Consider the following 22,503-nt stretch of genomic DNA (forward strand, 5'->3'; position numbering starts at 1 on the left):
TGTCACCCCCTCTTCCAAGACACATAAACGCAGGCAGACACCCAAACAACAGCCAACCACCTCACCACAGCCTACGTCCCAGTCACCTGCACCCAAGGACAGCACACCTGGCTCTCATACAACCACATCCTCTTCCTCCACTTCTCTCACCACTACTCCTACCCCTTACCTTGGTCCCAAGAAAAATTACCTCTCCAGTTTTGACCTCTTTCCCTCCCCCGAACCCCCTCCTCCAACTGGGAAAAGTCCTAAGGGCACCTCAGCCACCACCAGCCCAACTTCTACAGTGCAAGTGGTGCATGGCATGTGGAGTCCACCCTTTGGCAGCAGTAACACTTCGGTGAGCAGCAAGGGGACAGCCAGCCCCCCCCCAGGCAAGAGGACCCGGAAATTGAAGGGCCGCCGTGAGCGGACAGAGACGGCTGCCCCCAAGGAGGTGACTCCGGCCACTTCACCGGCCACAGCAGCCAGGGGAGGCAAGGGCCCGAGAGCCCCATCTAAGGAGCGGAAGGACAGCAGGGCGGAGAGGACTACCACCAGGAGCGCGGAGCAGGAGGGCCCCACAAGCCCCATCCCGGCTGCAAGGGACGACACCAAAGGGCCCAGGATTCACTCCCCGAAGGGGCCTGACACAGCACGGTCGGAGGGCGAGTGAGCAGGGTGTCCAGGCCAGGTATGACTCCCTTGACATACTGCAAGAGCACCGCTGAACAGGGCCCGCCGTGAAGACAGGTACCGCTGAACAGGGCCCCGCCGTGAAGACAGGTACCGCTGAACAGGGCCCCGCCGTGCAGAAGAGCACCGCTGAACAGGGCCCCGCCGTGAAGACAGGTACCGCTGAACAGGGCCCCGCCGTGAAGACAGGTACCGCTGAACAGGGCCCCGCCGTGCAGAAGAGCACCGCTGAACAGGGCCCCGCCGTGAAGACCGGTACCGCTGAACAGGGCCCCGCCGTGAAGACAGGTACCGCTGAACAGGGCCCCGCCGTGCAGAAGAGCACTGCTGAACAGGGCCCCGCCGTGAAGACAGGTACCGCTGAACAGGGCCCCGCCGTGAAGACAGATACCGCTGAACAGGGCCCCGCCGTGAATACAGGTACCGCTGAACAGGGCCCCGCCGTGCAGAAGAGCACCGCTGAACAGGGCCCCGCCGTGAAGACAGGTACCGCTGAACAGGGCCCCGCCGTGAAGACAGGTACCGCTGAACAGGGCCCCGCCGTGCAGAAGAGCACCGCTGAACAGGGCCCCGCCGTGAAGACAGGTACCGCTGAACAGGGGCCCCGCCGTCTCAAGCACCGCTCCGCTGGGCCCTTCCTGTCAAGCACCGCTCCGCTGGGCCCTTCCTGTCAAGCACCGCTCCGCTGGGCCCTTCCTGTCAAGCACCGCTCCGCTGGACCCTTCCTGTCAAGCACCAGACCGCTCCGCTGGGCCCTTCCTGTCAAGCACCGCTCCGCTGGGCCCTTCCTGTCAAGCACCGCTCCGCTGGGCCCTTCCTGTCAAGCACCGCTCCGCTGGGCCCTTCCTGTCAAGCACCGCTCCGCTGGGCCCTTCCTGTCAAGCACCGCTCCGCTGGGCCCTTCCTGTCAAGCACCGCTCCGCTGGACCCTTCCTGTCAAGCACCGCTCCGCTGGGCCCTTCCTGTCAAGCACCGCTCCGCTGGACCCTTCCTGTCAAGCACCGCTCCGCTGGACATCGCCATGTCATGCACCGCTGCGCTGGGTCCCGCCGTCTCAGGCACTGTTTATGGTTCACTGTGCCCACCATGCCTCCTCCTTGACCAGTGGACTCTGTAATCCACCTGAGAGACTGTGGCTTTGCACTCCCCAGGATGGCACAGTGGGCAATCCACCCACTGTAGAGACTTGATAGACTGTGGCTTTGCACTCCCCAGGATGGTCCAGTGGGCAACCCACCCACTGCAGAGACTTGAGAGACTGTGGCTTTGCACTCCCCAGGATGGTACAGTGGGCAACCCACCCACTGTAGAGACATTGAGAGACTGTGGCTTTGCACTCCCCAGGATGGTCCAGTGGCCAACCCACCCACTGCAGAGACTTGAGAGACTGTGGCTTTGCACTCCCCAGGATGGTACAGTGGGCATGGTGGCTCCTCGTGGATCTGGCGTCGTGGACTCATGTGGCTGTGGTGGCACCCCCTTCCCTTCCCCCTGAGGTGCCTGTAGTTTTGACATCAGATGCCCCTGCAGTGTTCTCTCCAAAGGACTCAGGTCTCGTGTGTGGGCTTTGCCCTTGTTTCGCAGAACCTTGGCCCACGGACATGTTAGATTCGTAGGATGTGCAGGACTTGTTACTTCAGTGATACACTGATGTGTATATCTTTTTGGTTTTTGTAAATATTTTTCACGGTTGCTCAATTATTTCCAGGTGCTTTTTTTGTACATGAAAATTTATTCAAAATTTGGTTGTGTCATTGTATTTTTAAAGGGTGTTTGTGTGGTGTCACTGTGACTTCCTGCTCTGCATTGGTGTGTACATATTGGGGGGGTGGGGGGCTCGCATATGTGTATGCCCATAACCTTTCTTCCTCCCCCCTCCCGTGTGTCGTAGGTGCAGTACTCACCGTTGACGTCTGCGCCGGAGTTCGTACTCGTGGTAGATGAGCAGGTAGACGAGAGCAGGTATGATGTTCAATTCGGGTTCCATGCTGTCCGGATTCCGCGTGGAGTGTCTTGAGGTGAGCGTTTTCCATTGGAAATGTCTGTTTCCGCCGTGTTTTTATCGGCGGGGCTCCCGCCCCGGAAAAGGTGGCGGATTGGTGGGTCGTGATAGGGTGGGCGGTACATTGTCTGCCGCCTGGCTGTTGGCGGTGACCGCCGCGCTGTTTGTTTGTTCCGCCGTGGCGGTCGGAGTGTTAATGCGGCGGGCTGTGTTGGCGGTTCCCGCCAGGGTCAGAATTGCATTTTTTTGACCGCCGGCCTGTTGGCGGGTTGGCCGCCGCTTTATCACCGACCGCCAGGGTCAGAATGACCCCCTCTGTGTTTCTGTAGTCTGAAACAGGAAGGACTCGAAGTCTTAGGGTGTGTTCCCTGGCACCACTGGGTTCTGAAAAACCCAGTACTTCAGTACAGAACATTAGGTGCACATATGTTCATTGACATCCAGTGTACAACTTTAATACGCAAGTCTAACCAGGACTCCACAATGTTTGGTCTCAATTTAGTTAAGTTTTTTAGTACAATTATGTATGGAGTTGCTTCTGGGGATAGATGTAAAAGATCCTTTGAGGGCCTCTCCCATCTATGATTTACAACTAATTGTGTCTCTGGATTGTATTATTGGAGTATCTAATTCGGATGGCTCCCTCTGTGCTGTCTGGTCATCTCTCTGACCTTTATTGTTAGTCTCTCATGTTTCAGGAGTTTGTATTCCCAGCCATAGTAGTATTCCGGGCACCTGTGTCTGCTAGATTCTCACTGGGAGCCATGTGATCCTCATGGATGGGATTTTTAACACCAATTGCCACATTGACAGATTCTTCGATCTTAGTCACACAATTGTTTATTTCTTTTATTTCTAACAATATTTTAGATTCTATTTTATCTAACTTATTATGTAACCTCTTGAGCAGAATCTCCATACTCTTAGGTATTGGGCAGTGATGAGTAATTGGGATAATCAACAATTGTATTCCATTCTCTCTAGTTATTATCTTCCCTCCTTTGGGGGACTTTGGTAAGGTTACTAGGTTGGATTTCATTATCTGCTTGCTCCTCTTCTTCTTTGGGGGGAGAGCTAAGTCATCTCCACTAATCGTTGATTCTATGCTCCCTGTTAGATCTATTGATGCAGGTAGGTGTGAAGATGGTATAACGTCTGCACCCTTAGTATCATCCTTTGGCAGTTCTGGTTCGATAATCAAACTGGCAACTTCTGTGCTTGATTCTATATTGGCTCCTTGCAGAGCACTTTTAGTAGCTACAAGAGCATTATTAATCTCTTCATTTAATTTTCGCATTGCATCAGTAAGATAGTTTGTAATCACATTAGCAGTACTGGGTGGTTTAATGTTGGTACCAATCCCCTTTTGGTTCTGTTTTCTTTTCCCCATAGTAGCAAGTGGCCTGCAGATATTCTATATAAAAGATCTTACCATTCAAGCCGCAGTATCAAGGTCCGCAGGCCTAGGGACTAAGAGAGGGTACCCAGCCTCATACAGCCTTGGACGGGCGCAGACAGGCCCACTCCTGGCCAAATCTTCGCCTGGGCATGCGCCCGGTGTGTCCTGCGCAGCGGTGGTGCGGCATTTCTTTGAATGCACCTCCGGGCATGAAAGTGACGATGATGGCTCGCCTGCCACTTGGTCTGCTGGTAAAGGTAGTGCGGCCCCCCGGGGTTTGTTTTCTGGTGTCCCATGCAGCGCGAGTGCTGTGTTCCTTTGAATGCGCCTCTGGGTGCATAAGTGACGATGAGCAGCACGCCTGCCGCTTGGTCTGCTAGTAGAGGTTGTGCCTCCCCACCCCTGGGGTTTGGTTACTGGCATCCCACACAGCAGGAGGGTGGCATTCCTTTGAATGCACCTCCAGGAATAGGAAGTGACGATGAACGGCTCACCTGCTACTTGTCTACTTGTAGAGGTATTGTGGCCCCCCTGGAGTGCGGCGTTCCTTTGAATGTGTCTCTAGACCCTCTGCAGGAAAAACTTTCTGATGTATAGTTGTTTGTTTTGTTGTTGGCCCAGAAAAGCCTTGCAGTTGGAATAGTTAAGGGTTACTAGTTGGCCTTTTTGGCATTTATGTATTAGATTCATCAGCCGGCTCTTTTTAAGTCACCAGCTGTGTTGCATTTTGGAAGTATCTGATGCAAACATGCAATCCAGAACCACCTGTTATGACTCAGTAGGGCCTATTTCTGGTCCTGACATTTCTTATGTACACACCATTCGAGCCTATGAATAGTGGTTTGCTTCTGACTAATAAGACATTCTTTCTTATTGCCATCAATTCTGCGTGCCACATACGTGAGCTACAGGTGATCCCTTTACAAACTCCCTATATCACTTTCTTCCTTGACACATTGGTGCTGCATACTCAGGCTGCCTTCCTGCCAGAGGTGGTATCATCTGCCCATGTTGGTCAATTGATCACACTACTGACTTTTTGTTTGTTTTGCCACACCCCTCAAAGAAGTGAAGAGGCTAAACTGGATTGACTGTAGCAGAACATTGAGTTCTTACATTGCACATATGAGAGAATATTGTGTAGATGGTTAGCACTTTATGAAGTTCACAGGGGCCATGAAAATAATTGTGGTGCAAGAGATGATTCTTTCAGGATGGATAGTCCTCTGCATTAAAATCTGCTGCATGCTGCCTAAGAGGGAACCCTCAGTAGGCCTGTGTTCCTCTTCACCAGGGCCAAGGCTGCTATGACAGCACTGCAAGGAAGATGCTGCTTTGGAATATCTGCCAGGCTATGATGTGGGAATCAGGGCACATGTTCATGATACACTACTGCCTTGACAGCCAGGCCTGATAGTAGGGCCACTTTGCCTCCTCAGCCCTGCAAGACTTCCTAGTCTGAGTCCAATCCTGGGACTATCCATCTTTGGGAGGTGCTGTTGTGACATCTAGTCTAATGGTGAGAAATGTGTCAGTTGAAAATATCCATTATATGAGTATCTTACCTTTGTTACACTCTTTCTGGTGGAAACTTTATCTAAGCTTAGATTCCTCACTGCCTTTGCACCTCCACGTTTGGTGCACTGTCACCTATGGTTTGTTCCAAGTACTTTGCAGTTGACGGTGCGGAAGAAGAAGGATTATAAAACTGAGGTTTGTGCACATGTGTGTTTATATGCAGCTCATTTCATGTGTGACAGTATGAATTCAGCATGGAGCCATACAGTACCACCTATGGCGTGAAGGAGCACTGCTGAAAAAAATCTCTCACTCCTGTCTGGTGAAATATTCTTAAAGTGAGGAACCTATGGATAGATAAAGTATCCACCACAGAGTAAATAACCAGAGGTAAGTAACATGTTAGGCTGCCATAAACCAAAATGCTAATTGACAAAACTTTGTCTACATACACCGACAGTAATAGCCTCAGTGCACTGAGCTTTGAATGATCTACTCATGTACATTTAGGGATTCTTTCCCTCTTCAACTACCCTAATGATGAAAATGCATCATAACCCAATGCAAATGATCCTACTTGCTTCAACATGGACTTTCCATTGCACGGGGACACCTACCAGTTAATTCACAAAGCTACTAGCCCATTAAGAATTGCTCAACCAAAACAGGACCTAGGTCCTACATCTTAATCCCAACTCTCTCTCAGATTAGTTTTTTTATACCTGAAATTTTAGAAATTAGGTACCTTTAGTTGCAGTAGGAACGCATGAACCTTATGAAGGAAGTGCTTTGTCCAAACTCTTGGGAAAACTTGCAAACCACTTTCTTACACATCTGTAAGCACGCCACAGAGATCTGGGATACCATCACCTCCCTCACTCCAAACATTGTCTTCCTCACATGACTTGGTTAAACCCCACTTTCATGCCTGACATCGCCTCAGCAGTACCAGAAGTCTACAAGATCATACACCGAAACCGCATTAACAAATACAGAGGTGGTATCGCAAGAAACCATACTCTGCACCACTACTGCGGACAATGCCACCCTGCTTATGGAACACCTCAACCTCCAACTCCCAATCGATGGCTAACCCATCAGAGGCATCCTCGCCTACAGACCTCCAGAATCTTGCAGCAGCTTCTGTGACTCCATCCCCGATTTCATTGCCCGCTCGATATTGACTCCAAGCACTACATCTTCCTCGGAGACCTCAACTCTCCTTGATGACCTCAACAACACCAACACTGCAAACCTCCTGGAGAGCATGAACAACATCGGTCTCACCCAGATTGTGACCAACCCCTCACACATTGCAGGACACACACGCAAAACTACCTTCATGGCCAGCAACAGAGTCAAATACAGCCATGTTACCAAAATCACCTGGACAGACCACACCATAGTCTACTTCACCATCACGGGATCCCCAGGCTTTGCCACAAAGCCGCTCACCATCGCAGCAGGAACTTAGTATCAGATACCCAGTAGACCCATGCCTTCATCATCTCCTATCCTGACACCTCCACCAACTTAGAACAAGCCACCAGCTCTAACCACAGTAAAAAACTCATCAACATCATCAGAGATTTCTCCAACCCCTCAGCCACAAGAACGTCATCACCCCTCCTAAGATCTCTGTGAAACTCTGGCAAACTTCTTCCACGCCAAGATCGCCACCATCTTCAAGAACTTCAAACCCCACCCACCTCTGCTGACACCCTCAACCACCTTGCGACCACTAGTCCTAGCTCCACCCACCAACTCACTACCTGGGACCAGCTCACCTCTCAGGACACCACTGCCATCATGAACGCCATGCACTCGGATGCACCCTCAGACCTCTGTCCCCACCACATCTTCAATCACAGTAGCAAGATAATCAGGAAAGAGCTCACCTCCATCTTCAACGCATCCATCTCCACGGCCCTCTTCCCCGAAAAATGGAATTCAAGCCCTTTCTCAAGAAACCATCTGTCGACCTTAGCGACCACAAGAACTACCATCCCATCTCTCTGCTCTCCTTTCTAGCAAAGGTCCTTGAAAAAGGCCATTAACCGCCAGCTCACTAAACACCTGGAGGACAACAGTCTTCTGGACACCTCCCAATCCATACTCTACACTAACCACAGCACCGAAACCGCCCTAATCGATGCAACCACTGACATCAGAACCCTCTGAGACCAGAGAGAAACAGTGGCCCTGATCCTCCTAGACCTCTCATTTGTGTTTTACACCGTATCTCATCACACCCTTATCAAGAGACTCCACAGCATTGGAATCCATGAAAATGGCCTCAAATGGATCACCTTCTTCCTCACCGTAAGAGCACAGAGAATCCACCTACCCCCTTTCACCTCAGAACCAGTGTCATTATTTGCAGGATCCCTTGAGGCTTTTCCCTCAGCCCTACACTGTTCAACATCCACATGACCCCCATTGGCCAACATCGTCGGAATCCATGGGCTAAACATCAAATCCGATGCGACATCCAGCTCATCCTCACTCTATCTAAAGACCCCTCCAAAAGCATGGCCAGCCTCCACAAATACATGACAAGCGTTGACGACTGGATGAAAGAAAACTGTCTAAAAAATAACACTGACAAAACACAAGGGCTGATCTTCATGAACATCATCACACCATGGAACGACTCCTGGTGGCCTTCCAAACTTAAACCCTTACCTACTCCAATAGACCATGCCTGCAACCTATTCATCATCCTGGACAGCAAGCTCACCATGGAAAACCAGATCAATGCAGTCTCATCTGCCTGCTTTCTCACCCTTAGCACGCCCTGCAAAATCTTCAAAGGACTCCAGGTGGCTGGACTACTGCAGCACACACTAAGCAAGAATCAGTGCACACTTCCTGTAAAGACTACAGACAATACAGAATTCAGATCCCAGGCTCATCCTCGACCTCCCCAGTTGAACTCATATCGCCCCCACCCACCTCAGGAAGCTTCACTGACTGCGCATTCAGAAGAGATGTCAATTGAGGATGCTGATCCACCCTTACAAAGCACTGCACAACCAAGGACCAGCATAAATCAACCACTGTTTAAACTTCCATTGTCTCACCAGACACCTGTGCTCCACCTCCCTCGTCCTCGCTCTCACCCCCGCTTCAGCCAAAGCAACAGTGGAGGTTGCTGCTATTCTCCTACCTCGCTGTCAGGTACTAGAACAACCTCCTCCCTCACCTTTGAGCCTCATCCCCACAACTAGATTTCAGGAAGGGACTCAAGACCTGGCTGTTCAAATGAAATACCCTCCTCTGCAGGACTGGCAGCACCTGGAGGCTCTCATGGATGATTAGCAGTGCTTTATAAATCCTGTTTGATTGATTGAGTGCAGAATCTACTTTATACCTTTTGTAAGACCTCCTTCCATATCAGACATTTCTATAAACTTGTCTATCAGTGTCCATTTCACTGCTGTACAAGAGTACTGACTATACAAACAGCACGGTTCTAAGTTAAGATTCTTGTATTACTGGTTTTCATGGAAGATCTCAGCAGGATTCCTTCACCTAAAACAATCCCCGTGCTCAATGAGCTGTAAATAGAAGTAGATTTTCAGGTGACTATCCCTCATTTATAGAGGGTCAGTGAATTTCAGGCCACTAATTGTACCTTACTCATTAGTAACTAAGAAAAAAGTAGAGCTACATACCCATCCAAAACCTTTACTGAAAGTGGTGTCATTACTCCATAGTGATCAGTCATCAGAACTGCTTACTTTTCTTTAATAAATAAAAAAATGCAGCTAAGTGGTCTCTACGCACACTATATATGTGTGTGCCTATGGAATCATGCTGATCGTATGAAATGAAGTTGAAGCATCAGTCTTGAGTAAGATCTCCAGGTTTATTGAAGCACATGAATAGATACACCCCAGCCTTCATAAGTGCATCCTCCTACAACCGAAGTCTTCTCACAACTGTCTCTCCCGTATCCCTGGTTACAATACTAAGATTCTCTATGACTGGCATTCTATGGTCAGAATGCTACACATCTCCCTCCTATTAACATAACAACAATTTCAATGTAACACAGGCACATAAAGAAAACACAAAGTATAAATACAGAGAATAATAAAACTCATTACACACAGTATAGTGAAAAGTGCAAAAGAAAATAATATCAACTCTTATTTTAAACGTACTTTACAAAGTTTTCTAGAAATTTAGGATGTCTAATCATCCTAGAACTCTTCCTTAATCGTGGAACATCATCATCATCCATCCTTTCCACCTCACCATTTCTGATTGAGATGAGTCTTCCCAAACTGTCTAACTCATCATTGATTTTCACCACTCTTTCAATGTTTCACATCCTATGATCCTCTGTCCTTATGGCATTTCGTAAAACTTTTGTTACTTTGACAGGAGCAGAGAACTTTGAATGATCTTTTGAAAGTCCCAAATGGGGATTCTTCACTCTGACATAATCAAAGGAATTGGAAGATATTCTATGCCCAAGATAGTCAATTTCTTCAAGGTTAAACTTGCACTTTTCTGCTTTCAAAGTTAGGCCACTGTCTTTAAGTCTTTGAAGAACTTTCCATACTCTTTCATCATGTTTCTGACTATTTTCCCGATAAACTAAAATATCATCCTGATATATTTTGATCCCTTGAACCCCCTTTAGTACTCCCTCCATGGCACATTGAAATACAGCCGCTGCTGAAATTAGACCAAAGGGCATACAAACAAATTTATATGTACCAAAAGGAGTTGTGAACCCTGTTAAATCTTGCAAATCCTTATGTTGTCTGATTTCATGGTAGGCGGAGGTCAAGTCAATGGAAGAGAAACACTTAGCATTCTTTAGCATGGATAGCATTTCATTAATGTTGGGCAGACGGTAATGGTCAACTACCACACACTTGTTTAACTCTCTCAAATCAATACATTACCTCGATTCACCATTAGCTTTCACAGCCATAACCACGGGGGCTAACCATTCAGTTGCTTCTACCTCTTCAATTATACCATTCTGTTTCAATTTGTCCAGCTCTGTTTTCATCTTCTCTTTAACCATTAAATGTACTCCCCTTACTTTGCTAACTACAGGTATGCTTCCTCCTTTTATCTTTATTTTATGCATGTAATTCCTCAGACAACCAAGTTTATGCTGAACTAGATCTGGAAATTCTTGTTCATATAATGGTCTGGAAATGTTCACAGAGTCAACACATTCTAAGTCTTTCAACTGAACTGAATGATTTTCATTAGGGTCGATGTTGGACCTGGCTTTTTGACAGGGACATCCCCAAACTTTTTGCCTCCTTCCTCCTATTTTTTCTGACCTGTTGTTGTTGGCTTTTGACCTCTGGGCACTTTACCACTGCTAACCAGTGCTAAAGTGCATATGCTCTCTGGGTACATTGTACTACTGATTGGTTTATCCATGATTGACTATTTAATTTACTTGTAAGTCCCTGGTAGAGTGCACTACATGTGCCTAGGGCAGGTAGATTAAATGCTACTAGTGGGCCTGCAGCACTGGTTGTGCCACCCACCTCAGTAGCCCCTTAACCCTGTCTCAGGCCTGCCATTGCAAGGCCTGTGTGTGCAGTTTCACTGCCACTTCGACTTGGCATTTAAAAGTACTTGCCAAGCCTAGAACTCCCCTTTTACTACATATAAGTCATCCCTAATGTGTGCCCTAGGTAACCCCTAGAGCAGGGTGCGGTGTAGGTAAAAGGCAGGACATGTACCTGTGTAGTTATATGTCCTGGTAGTGTGAAACTCCTAAATTCGTTTTTACACTACTGTGAGGCCTGCTCCTTTCATAGGCTAACATTGGGGCTGCCCTCATACACTGTTGAAGTGGCAGCTGCTGATCTGAAAGGAGCAGGAAGGTCATATTTAGTATGGCCAGAATGGTAATACAAAATCCTGCTGACTGGTGAAGTCGGATTTAATATTACTATTCTAGAAATGCCACTTTTAGAAAGTGAGCATTTCTTTGCACTAAAATCTTGTTGTGCCCTTCAATCCACGTCTGGCTAGGTTTAGTTGACAGCTCCTTGTGCATTCACTCAGACACACCCCAAACACAGGGTACTCAGCCTCACTTGCATACATCTGCATTTTGAATGGATCTTCCTGGGCTGGGAGGGTGGAGGGCCTGCCCTCACACAAAGGAATGCCACACCCCCTACTGGAACTCTGGCAGACAGGATTGAGCTGAAAGGGAACTTGGTGCATTTCTTAGAGACTCTTTGAAGTCAACCCCACTTCAAAGGCACAACTTAGTATTAAACAGGGCCTCTGCCCTACCTCATCAGACACTTGCTGGAGAAGAAACCTGAACCAGAAACTACATCCTGCCAAGAAGAACTGCCTGGCTGCTCAAAGGACTCACCTGTCTGCTTTTCTACAAAGGACTGCTGCCTTGCTGTTGGCCTGCTGCCTTGCTGAACTCTTGCCTGGCTGTAAAAGTGCTCTCCAAGGGCTTGGATAGAGCTTGCCTCCTGTTCCCTGAAGTCTCAGGACCAAAAAGACTTCACTCTTCCTCTTGGACGCTCCGTGCGCCGAACTTTTCGACGCACAGCTTGTTCCGCGGCAAGAAAAACGCCGCACACCGACGCTGATCAACGCGACGCCTTCGGGACGACCGAAACTTTGACGCACGGCCTCGCAAGGACAACGCCGCCCGACTTCTCGGGAGAAATCGACGCGACGCCTGCCGTGAGATCAAAACTTTGACGCACGGCCTCGCAAGGACAACGCCGCCCGACTCCGCAGAAGAAATCGACGCGACGCCTGCTGTGAGATCAAAACTTTGACGCACGGCCCCGCAAGGACAACGCCGCCGGACTCCGCAGGAGAAATCGACGCGACGCCTGCCGTGAGATCAAAACTTTGACGCACGGCCTCGCAAGGACAACGCCGCCCGACTCCGCAGGAGAAATCGACGCGACGCCTGCCGTGAGATCGAAACTTCGACGCGCAGCCCCGCAGAACGACGCGCAGCCGGAAAACAAGCAGGAAAATCCACGCACAGACCCGGGACATCTGGTAATCCCCGCGACCCACAGAAAGAGACTGTCCGCGCGCCAGAAAACGACGCCCGACTTCCCCGCGTGGAAAATAACGACGCAAGTCCGTGTGTGCTGGGGAGAAATCGACGCACACACCCTTTTTCCACGCACCTCTTCCTTTGTGGCCCTCTGAGGAGATTTTCCACCAGAAACCAGGTACTTTGTGTTTGAAAGAGACTCTGTTTACTTTCTAAAGACTTAAGACACTTTATATCACTTTTCAGTGATATCTTTACAAATTCATATTGCAACTTTGATCGTTTTGACCTGAAGATACCCAGATAAATATTATATATTTTTCTAAATACTGTGTGGTGTATTTTTGTGGTGTTATGCTATGGTGTTGTATGATTTATTGCACAAATGCTTTACACATTGCCTTCTAAGTTAAGCCTGACTGCTCGTGCCAAGCTACCGGAGGGTGAGCACAGGCTGATTTTGGATTGTGTGTGACTTACCCTGACTAGAGTGAGGGTTCTTGCTTGGACAGAGGGCAACCTAACTGCCAACCAAAAACCCCATTTCTAACAGTCGAGATATACTTTCAAATCTCTCTGATGGAGCCAACTAATCAGAGAATCACCCCATATCGATACATAAAGTTTCCCTGCCGTGAGCCTAGCTTTAAATTGAATAGAACCCATAAAGTAACCCAACAACTTAATTGGTTCTCCGCCATAACACTTGGGACAAATGTCAGGTTTAAATAGTTTGACCAAGTTTATTTAGATGATTTTCTAATATATCTCTGGGGATAAGTGTAATTTTTCGCCCCTGAATCAAACATCATGGGGACAGATACACCCTCAATCAGTACACTTTTTACAGGGCCAATGATATCATCCTTTACTTGTAAAATAATTTCTTCAGTAGAAGAAACATCATCTTTAAAGTAATTTCTTGGACCTTCTTTTTTTTACAATTTGTACCTCTACAACACTTATTAACATAACCTTTTTGCCCACAATTCTTACAAATGATTTTCCAACCTTCACAACCATGGTAATTGGCATAGTGACCATGTTCACCACACCTAAAACATCTCCCTTGCTCCAATTTGTTTCCCTTTACTATCTTTATTTGTTTCCTTCAACATTTTCTGATACCTTACCTTCTCAGGTATATTCTTCTGATAACTAATGGACTGTACCACACTTTCTTTATCTCTAAAATTTGTCTTTTTTATTTCTTCAAGACATGCTGAACTATGTTCACAAGTTTTGGCGATGGTTATTACTTCATTGAGGGAGGAATTATCTTTATTCCAAAAAGATTATTTCGCCTTGTCAATATTGCAACCCAACATGAACTGGTCCCTCAACCTTTCTTCCTTACTTCCCACAAAACTACACGTAGAAGCTAATTTTCGCAAAGCAGTGACATACTCTTCAACCAATTCACCTGAATTTTGAACCTTTTTCCCAAAGTGATATCTTTCTAATAGTGTGGTTATTTTTGGCAAGTAATGTAAGTCAAGTTTTATTATGCAACTTTCTAAATCATTGAGTTCTCTAGCATCTTCTGCAGACAGATCTGGAAGAGTCTCAAAAACCTCTTGCCCCTCAGAACCTAAACAATGCATTAAAAGTGACATTTTCCGTTCTATACTCAAAGAAGTGCCACAAATCCTTGCCTAGTGTGCAAAGACAGACTTCCATTTCTTCCATGGTATTGGTGGTTCACCAGGAGTGGTAAAAAAGAAAGGTGGACAAGTAACATTTTGCATTTTTAATTATTCCTTTTTTTTAAAGCAGGAGTGTACTTAAACAAAATGTCAGACTGAAAGTTGCGCGTATCCCCGAAAGGAAGCGCTCCAAAAAACAAAACAAATTGCAACTCATGAAATAAATCCACTACTTGATAAGAATCTGTCTTCTTATTTCCCTTTTTTTGTTGTTGTTGTTGAAGCAGCCAAACAATTAAGTGAACCAGTCCGTGAAGGCACTTAGGCCCTCATTACAACCCTGGCGATCGGTGATAAAGCAGCGGTAACACCGCCAACAGGCCGGCAGTAAAAAAAACAAATTTGAATCATGACCACAGCAGAAACCGCCAACACATACAGCCACTTTAACACTCCCAACGCCATGGCGATAGCAACAAACACAGCAGTGGTAACCGCCAACAGCCAGGCGGAAGACAAAGTACCACTCACTGCATTACAACCCGCCCATATGTCAGCTTCTCCGGGGCGGTACCAACGCCATCAAAAGCATGGCGGAAACAGAACCCTGAAGGGAAACAACTCACCTCTCGGCACTCAAGGAAGAACCAGGACGCCATGGAGCCCGAGCTACAGGTGTTCCCTATGCTGGTGTATCTTCTCATACACCAGGAACATGAACGCCGGCGACGACGACCACAATGAGTACTGCACCTAGTACACAGGGGAGGGGAGGAGGAAAAAGAGAGTGACCCACACACGCAGCACGCAACACCCCCACCCTCACCCCCAACACCATACACACAAACACATGCAACAACATTACATATACACCCCGTAACCCTCTTGAATAACGCATGAACAAAAGAAATGGAGTAAAATGAGTGTAATATTAGTAATACTTAGAAATACGTTCATAAAGAAAAAACAGTATTTACAATATATACAATATATACAAAAGGAGGGACAATGCCCATTAAAAAATTGTCCGTGGCCCACTGGGCCAAAACACATAGGCCAAGGCCACACTTGACTCCTGCCTCAATACGGAGAGAACACTGCAGGGGCATCAGGTGGTAGACACACAGGCACCTTAGGGGGACTGGGAATGGGGGGGCACTGCAGCCGGAAGATGGTACAACGCCACTGCTCCTGGAGGGGGCTCCATGCCCACTGCTTGTTCCTGGGGAGTATAAAGCCACAGTCTCTCAAGTGGGTGGTTTGCCCACTGCTGGGTCCTGGGGAGTGCAAAGCCACAGTCTCTCAAGTGAGTGGTGTGCCCACTGCTGGGTCCTGGGGAGTGCAAGGCCACAGTCTCTGAAGTGAATGGCTTCTCCACTGGTTCTGGAAGGGGCCTTATTCCCAGTGTGCTTCATCCTGGCAAAGAGGGGCTGAGTGGATGGCTTCTCCACTGGTGCTGGAGGGGGCCTTGTGCCCAGTGTGCTTCATCCTGGCAAGGAGGGGCTGAGCGGATGGCTTCTTCCACTGGTTCTGGAGGGGGCCTTGTGCCCAGTGTGCTTCATCCTGGTAAGGAAGGGCTGAGTGGATGGCTTCTTCCACTGGTTCTGGAGGGGGCCTTGTCCCAAGTGTGCTTCATCTTGGACGGTGCAGGGTCACAGTCTCTCACCTGGGTGTCACAACAACAGCTTTTGCAGGGGCAAGGACGCACTGCAGCCCATGTAGTCACCACTACACACTGCTCTCTGGCGGTGACGGCTGCTCAGTGCATGCCAGTTGCGCTGCAGGTGGCGGTGCTGGCAGTTGTGGTGGTAGCCCCCAGGCCTTCACCTGCAGCCTTGGACAGCTGCCCACTGGGGATGCTGCTGCTAGCAGTGGTGCTGCTTGCAGCGGTGCAGGTGGCGGTGCTGGCCGCGGTGCAGGTGGCGATACTAGCAGTTGTGGCAGTAGCCTCCAGGCCTTCATCTGCAGCCTCGGATGGCTGAAGTGCTATGGCTGGTGTTCTGTGCCCTTTTCTGCCCATGGCAGATGGTGGTGCCTCCTTGCATCTGCCAGCTGGAGTCTTTGACTTGGCCTTGCTGGCTGGTTGTGCCTCCTTCCCCTTGCTGGATGCTGTCCCCTTCTTGCTCTTGCCAGGTGGTGGACTCTTCTTGGCTTTGCCAGGTGTTGGTGGCACACTGGCTGGGCCGACAGGTGCCTTCTTGGAGCCTCTCACAGCTGCAGAAACCACAGTGGCCGTGGACTGGGTGGCTGAGGTGCTGGGCTGGGTTCTGGCCACCCTGGCCCGAGGTGAAGGACGGGGGGAGGGGTAGGGAATAGGTCAATGTTGGTGAGGAAAAGCTTCTTAAGGACACAGGGGCGGGAAGAGGGTGAATTACCTCATTTCGACTTGTCTCTCCTCACAGGTCAGGCAGCCGCCATTTCAGGGGGGCACATGCCATGGCACCTAACTGCGTCACAGCAGACATTGGCACTCTGACTCTCGAGTTCACATACAGTTTCTGTAAAGGAAGAAATGCATATTTATTTTAACATATGTATGAATCTGACCCTCTGCTCACCGTTTTTCACCCTAGAGTTCTACCGCTGAGGATGAATAGGAGATGGAGACATCCCCCGTGTACAGACCCCTGGGGACCTGGCGACAATGGAGGACAGGCACATTATCCTGACCTACTGACTTGATAGGGACACAATCCAAGAACTGTGTGCCCAATTGGAGCCAGACCTGATTGCAGATATCTGCCAGCACACAGGTATCCCTCCTCTAGTGCAGGTCCTGTCAGTGCTCCATTTCCTGGGAAGTGGTTCCTTCCAAGCGACAGTGGCCATGGCATCAGGGATGTCTTAGCCATTGTTCTCCAACATGCTGACCAGAGTATTGTCTGCCCTGCGGAAACACATGTGCAGCTACATCGTATTCCCCCAGGTGGAGGATTTGGCCACAGTGAATACTGACTTCTATGCACTGGGACATATCCCCAACATCATTGGTGCCATTGATGGTACACATATTGCATTTGTTCCCCCCCGGAGAAATGAACAAGTGTTCAGAAATAGAAAAAGCTTTCACCCTCTGAATGTGCAGATGGTGTGTTTGGCGGACCAGTACATCTCCCATGTCAATGCAAAGTATCCTGGCTCTGTGCATGATGCCTTTATCTTGAGGAATAGCAGCATTCCATTTGTGATGTCCCAACTCCAGAGGCACCGGGTGTGGTTAGTAGGTGAGCCCATGGTCCCCTCAGAGTTGATGTAGGTATTTGGGTGTGGGTTTGGCCCTAAGGATGAGTGTGTGACTAACAGGTATCCCTCGATATTTTCAGGTGACTCTGGTTACCCCAACCTCTCATGGCTACTGACCCAGTGAGGAATGCCAGGACAAGGGCAGAGAAACGTTACAATGAGGAACATGGGCAAACAAGGAAGATAATTGAGAAAACCTTTGGCCTCCTGAAGGCTAAATTCCGGTGTCTCCATCTGACAGGTGGATCCCTGTACTGCTCACCCAAGAAGGTGTGCCAGATCATCGTTGTATGTTGCATGTTGCACAACCTGGCCTTGAGACTCCTGGTGCCTTTTGTGCAGGAGGATGAGGCTGGAGATGGTCGTGTGGCAGCGGGGGAGCCTGTAGACAGTGACAAAGAAAAGGCAGAGGAAGAAGATGTGGACAACAGAAGTACAGAAGTTAATTTTCGCTAAGTGAAGCAATGGTTGGGAGAAAATAGCTATTACAATGACTCATTGTGTTGTCATGTTTTGTAAAGGTGCCCCATTTGACGTTTTTTCTGTTATTAGTGATCATTAATTCACTGCTACCCATCCCTTGTAGTGTAGCTTTGGGATTGTCTTGATTTCCTTTAAGTTGTACCAGGAAGGAGTAATAATCACTTTCATCCCTGTCTATCACCTCCATGACCATCAGATTTATCCAGGAGTAAATATCAAGAAACATATAATTGATGTTGCTTTTATAACTTCCCCTTAGTTTTCTAGAGAAAGGGGTGTGAAAATTCCTATAGCCCAACACCCAGGGCATATTGTTTGGTGGCAAGGACAATAAGTTTTCAGGTTTTTGGGCGATTTAGGCCCAACCCCCTGCAGCCCATTCAACAGTACTTCCAGTGACACACAGGTCAGACACTGTAACTTCACCTTCCATTACAGTATTGTGTTTGACATTGAACATAGCAGACTGATTTCCCTATTTCTATGTCCACTAACTGTACCCTTTGGCATCTCTATTTTCAGATCTCTGTGCCACACTCTGGCTCCTGGTGTGTTTACTGCTGCCCACTACAGGTTATACCTATGTTAATATTACAGTAGATTAGAAATGCAATGTTTACAGTTTGTGAAACTAATACATTTGTCATATTATCCACAGACTCCATACTTGAATTAGTTCCAAGGGTGTTTATTTATGTGCTAATAAGTGGAGGGGGTATTGCAATGGGCTGGGTTGCTGATGGAGGAAAGTCCAGGGTAGAGTGCAGTCTATTTGTATCACAGGTGCATTGTCCAAGGGGGCACAGGAAGGGGAGCAATGGCACTTCAAGGTGGACAGGGTGACAGAGTGGGACACAAGGGTGACAATCAGGAGAGTCTTATATCCTGGTGGGGGTCTTGGCAATGTTCTCTAGCTTCTGCCTGGATTGCAGGGACCATTTGCAGGATGGTTCTCCTTGTGCAGGGTGTGGGGTGCTGGTGGCCTGTTGGTCCTATGGTGGGGCCTCCCATCCACTAGCGCCAGCAGAGGTGGAGGGCTGTTCATCAGTGTGGCTAGTGTCAGGAGCTCGTTGGTGTGCCACTGCCTCCCTCATGGTGTTGGCCATGTCTGCCAGCACCCCTGCAATGGTGACCAGGGTGGTGTGGATGTCTTTCAGGTCCTCCCTGATACCCAGGTACTGTCCCTCCTGCAGCCGCTGGGTCTCCTCCAACTTACAGTATCTGGCCCATGGTAACCTGGGAATGGTGGTATGCTCCCAGGATCCCTGCAAGTGCCTCATGGAGAGTGGGTTCCCTGGGGCTGTCCTCACCCTGTCGCACAGCAGTCCTCCCAGCTTCCCTGTTGTCCTGTGCCTCTGTCCCCTGAACCGTGTGCCCACTGCCACTGACCTCAGGTCCATGATCGTCCTGTGTTTGTGGGGTTGCCTGGGGTCCCTGTATTGGTGGACACACTGCTGATTGATGTGTCCTGGGGGCAGAGGGATGGGCCCGCTGGGTGGGTGCTGTGCTGGTGTCTCCTGAGGCAGGAGGCTCTGTGATGGTATGGGACTGTGCCTGGGTAACCGACTGTCCGAAGGTCCCTGATGGACCAGGTTGGTCATCGTGATCCAGGCATGCAGAGCTGCTGTCATTACTGTGGGCCTCTTCTGTGGGGGGACTGGATGTGGCTGGCACCTCTTCTCCAGTGACATTGAGTGGGGGTCCTGCGGGGATGTAAATGCAGTGTTATTGTATCTGTGTGTGCCATCTTGTGCATAGATATGTTTCCCTCTATGGTTGTTATTAGCAAGGCAGCTTTGGGTTGTGTGAGTTGTGCTTGATTTGGCTAAGTGATTGTTACTAGTGTGCATGCTGTGGTGATGGGTGTTCATGCAGGGCTGTGAGTGGTGTCCATGCATTGGTGTTGCATGCAAGGCTTGGTATTGGGATGGGTGGGTTTTCATGGTGGGGTATATGTGAGGTGGTGGAGGGATGGAGGTGAGGGTAGGAGTAGGAGTTTGTGATGACATGCAGGTGGGGGGGGGAGTAGTAAAGATTTGACTTACCAGAGTCCAGCCCTCCTGCTACTCCTGCAAGGCCCTCAGGATGCATGATCGCCAAGACTTGCTCCTCCCATGTTGTTATTTGTGGGGGAGGAAGTGGTAGGCCACCGCCAGTCCTCTGTACAGGTACCAGGTGTGTTTCAACCACAGCACGCACCTTCCCCCGTAGGTCGTTCCACCTCTTCCTGATGTCATCCCTTGTTCTGGGGTGCTGTCCCACGGCGTTGACCCTGTCCACGACTCTCTGCCATAGCTCCATCTTCCTAGCAATGGACATCTGCTGCACCTGTGATCTGAATAGCTGTGACTCTACCTGGATGATTTCCTCCACCATGACCCTTAGCTCCTCCTCCGAGAACCTGGGTGTCATTGTGGTGCCATGGGCATAGTTTGATTGGTTTGTGTGAGGGTGTGTGGGGTGATGTGTTGGGGTGTGTGCTGTGAGGTGCGTGGATGGTGTTTGGGTGATGGTTTTATGTGGCTCAGATTCAGTGGGTTCTCCTGGCTTGTCTCTCTCTCTCTCAGTTGGCAATATTTGTTTTCATTGCAAGGGGTTGTGGGTAGTGTGGGGGTGTGTTTTCTAGTGGTGTGGATGTGGTGTGTGTATGTGTGTCAGGTATGTGTAGTTTGAATTGTCCAATGTGGTGTAGTTTTGTTAGTGTGTGTATTTTGAGCGCGGCGGTGTGTACCGCCAATGGTTTACCGCGGTTGAATGACCGCTGTGGTGATTCGTAGGTCATGATGCTGTGGGCGTATTTCTGTTGGCGTAACGGTGTGGGTTTTGGTACCGCCACTTTATCACTGACCTTTGGGCTGGCGGACTTCTGTGGGTGTCTGTTTAGTGGCGGATTTCTCTGTGTGGGTCATAATACCTGTAGCGGTATACCGCCGGGGTCACAGTATGTTGGCGGCTGTCAGCACGGCAGTAAGCTGCATTTCCCGCCAATGTTGTAATGAGGGCCTCAGTTTGAAAGTTGTTAGGTGTGCCTGTCACCGATCAACATGTGAAAGCTTAAACCTGATGGATGCTGACCCAACATGTTAAAATGGCCGCCGTAATATGTATCCATTGCATTCGTAAGCAAGTAGCAGCCCATACAATTCGGTGAATCAGTTCGTGAAGGCACTAATTTGAAAGTTGTTTGGTGTGCCTGACACCGATCAACGTGCTGAAGCTTAAACTTGATGGACGCTGGCCCTACGTGTTAAGATGGCCGCCGCATACGTCGCCATATACGTCGCATTTGTGAGGAAGTTGAGCTTGTTTCTTAAACGTGAGGTTTTCATGTTAGTTTCTATAGTTCATAGAGTGCAAATGCGTGTGCTCGGAATATCCACAGAAAGAAATGTGGCGAGTGGAAGGAGGCTGCACGCGTGCCAGCGAACTGTGACAAGCGAGGGACCCTGCACGCGCTTAAAGGCTGTACGCGCATTAAAGTAAATGGTCCGATGTTCGCCTTAGAGAAACTGAATATTTTTATAGGAATGAACTATGTGTTCAACATAGGTGTGCATCCTTAACCAGCAATAGAGCGTAATAAAATGCAAATGACACATACATACAGTTCAAAAGTCTGCTGAAACGTGGTGAGTTGGGGTGACAGTAGTTCTGGTAGATTCGCCAGAATCCCACCAAGTCGTCGCCAATAAAATTAAGTTGAAGCGTGAATCTTGAGTTAGATCTCCAGTTTTATTGAAGCATGTACATATACACCCCAGCCTTCACAAGTGCGTCCTCCTACAACTGAAGTCTTCTCTCAACTGTCTCTCCCGTATCCCTGGTTACAATACTAACATTCTCTATGACTGGGATTCTATCTCAGAATGCCACACTGTACTAAACCATTTTGTATGATGAAAGAATTGTTTGTAGACTTTGTAACTCACACCAAGGTGATGCAAGTTCTAATTCTGATATTGCTAAAAGGTGTGTTATATCCATGCAGTTCTGTCATGCATTGACCACTCGTCCCTTTCATACTAAGCATTGCTCACACCCCACATGCAAAGATAGATTTCGTAGTGAATAGACATTAAATTCACATTTGTGAAGCAGCTACATGGACTTGTTTCCACACATTCTTTTTTTGGTAAATGGAATCAACTAAATTTTGTTGTGTTCTCGGATAATATCCATAAACAAACAAAACAGACGTAAAACATATCAAAATAACATAATTAATTTGGTTTACATACATTCAAACATTTAACCGATTCAATACAAGCAGTTTTCTAGCATAAACTGTTTACAGAATGGACAATCTCAAGAATATGGTGCAGATTGTTGGCTTAAAATTTCACCATGACAATGAACACAAATAATATAAAATACAATTCAGTATAGAAATATTGTTAAATATTGAGCAAAGAAAACCATAATAACCTGGTAGAAGTTTCTAAACAAGAAAAGGTGATCTTAATAAAATACAAAAAGAAAAATACCAACTAATTAATTATCATAG

General features: G+C 48.3%; 1 protein-coding gene across 2 annotated transcripts in view; it reads left to right on the plus strand.

Annotated features, from left to right (window-relative positions):
• Positions 1 to 22,503, plus strand: part of LOC138285054 (receptor-interacting serine/threonine-protein kinase 3-like) — a 783,148-nt gene that overhangs the window by 490,065 nt on the left and 270,580 nt on the right. The window lies entirely within an intron of this gene.

The sequence above is a fragment of the Pleurodeles waltl genome, chromosome 3_1, assembly GCF_031143425.1.
Source record: "Pleurodeles waltl isolate 20211129_DDA chromosome 3_1, aPleWal1.hap1.20221129, whole genome shotgun sequence".
Taxonomy (NCBI): domain Eukaryota; kingdom Metazoa; phylum Chordata; class Amphibia; order Caudata; family Salamandridae; genus Pleurodeles; species Pleurodeles waltl.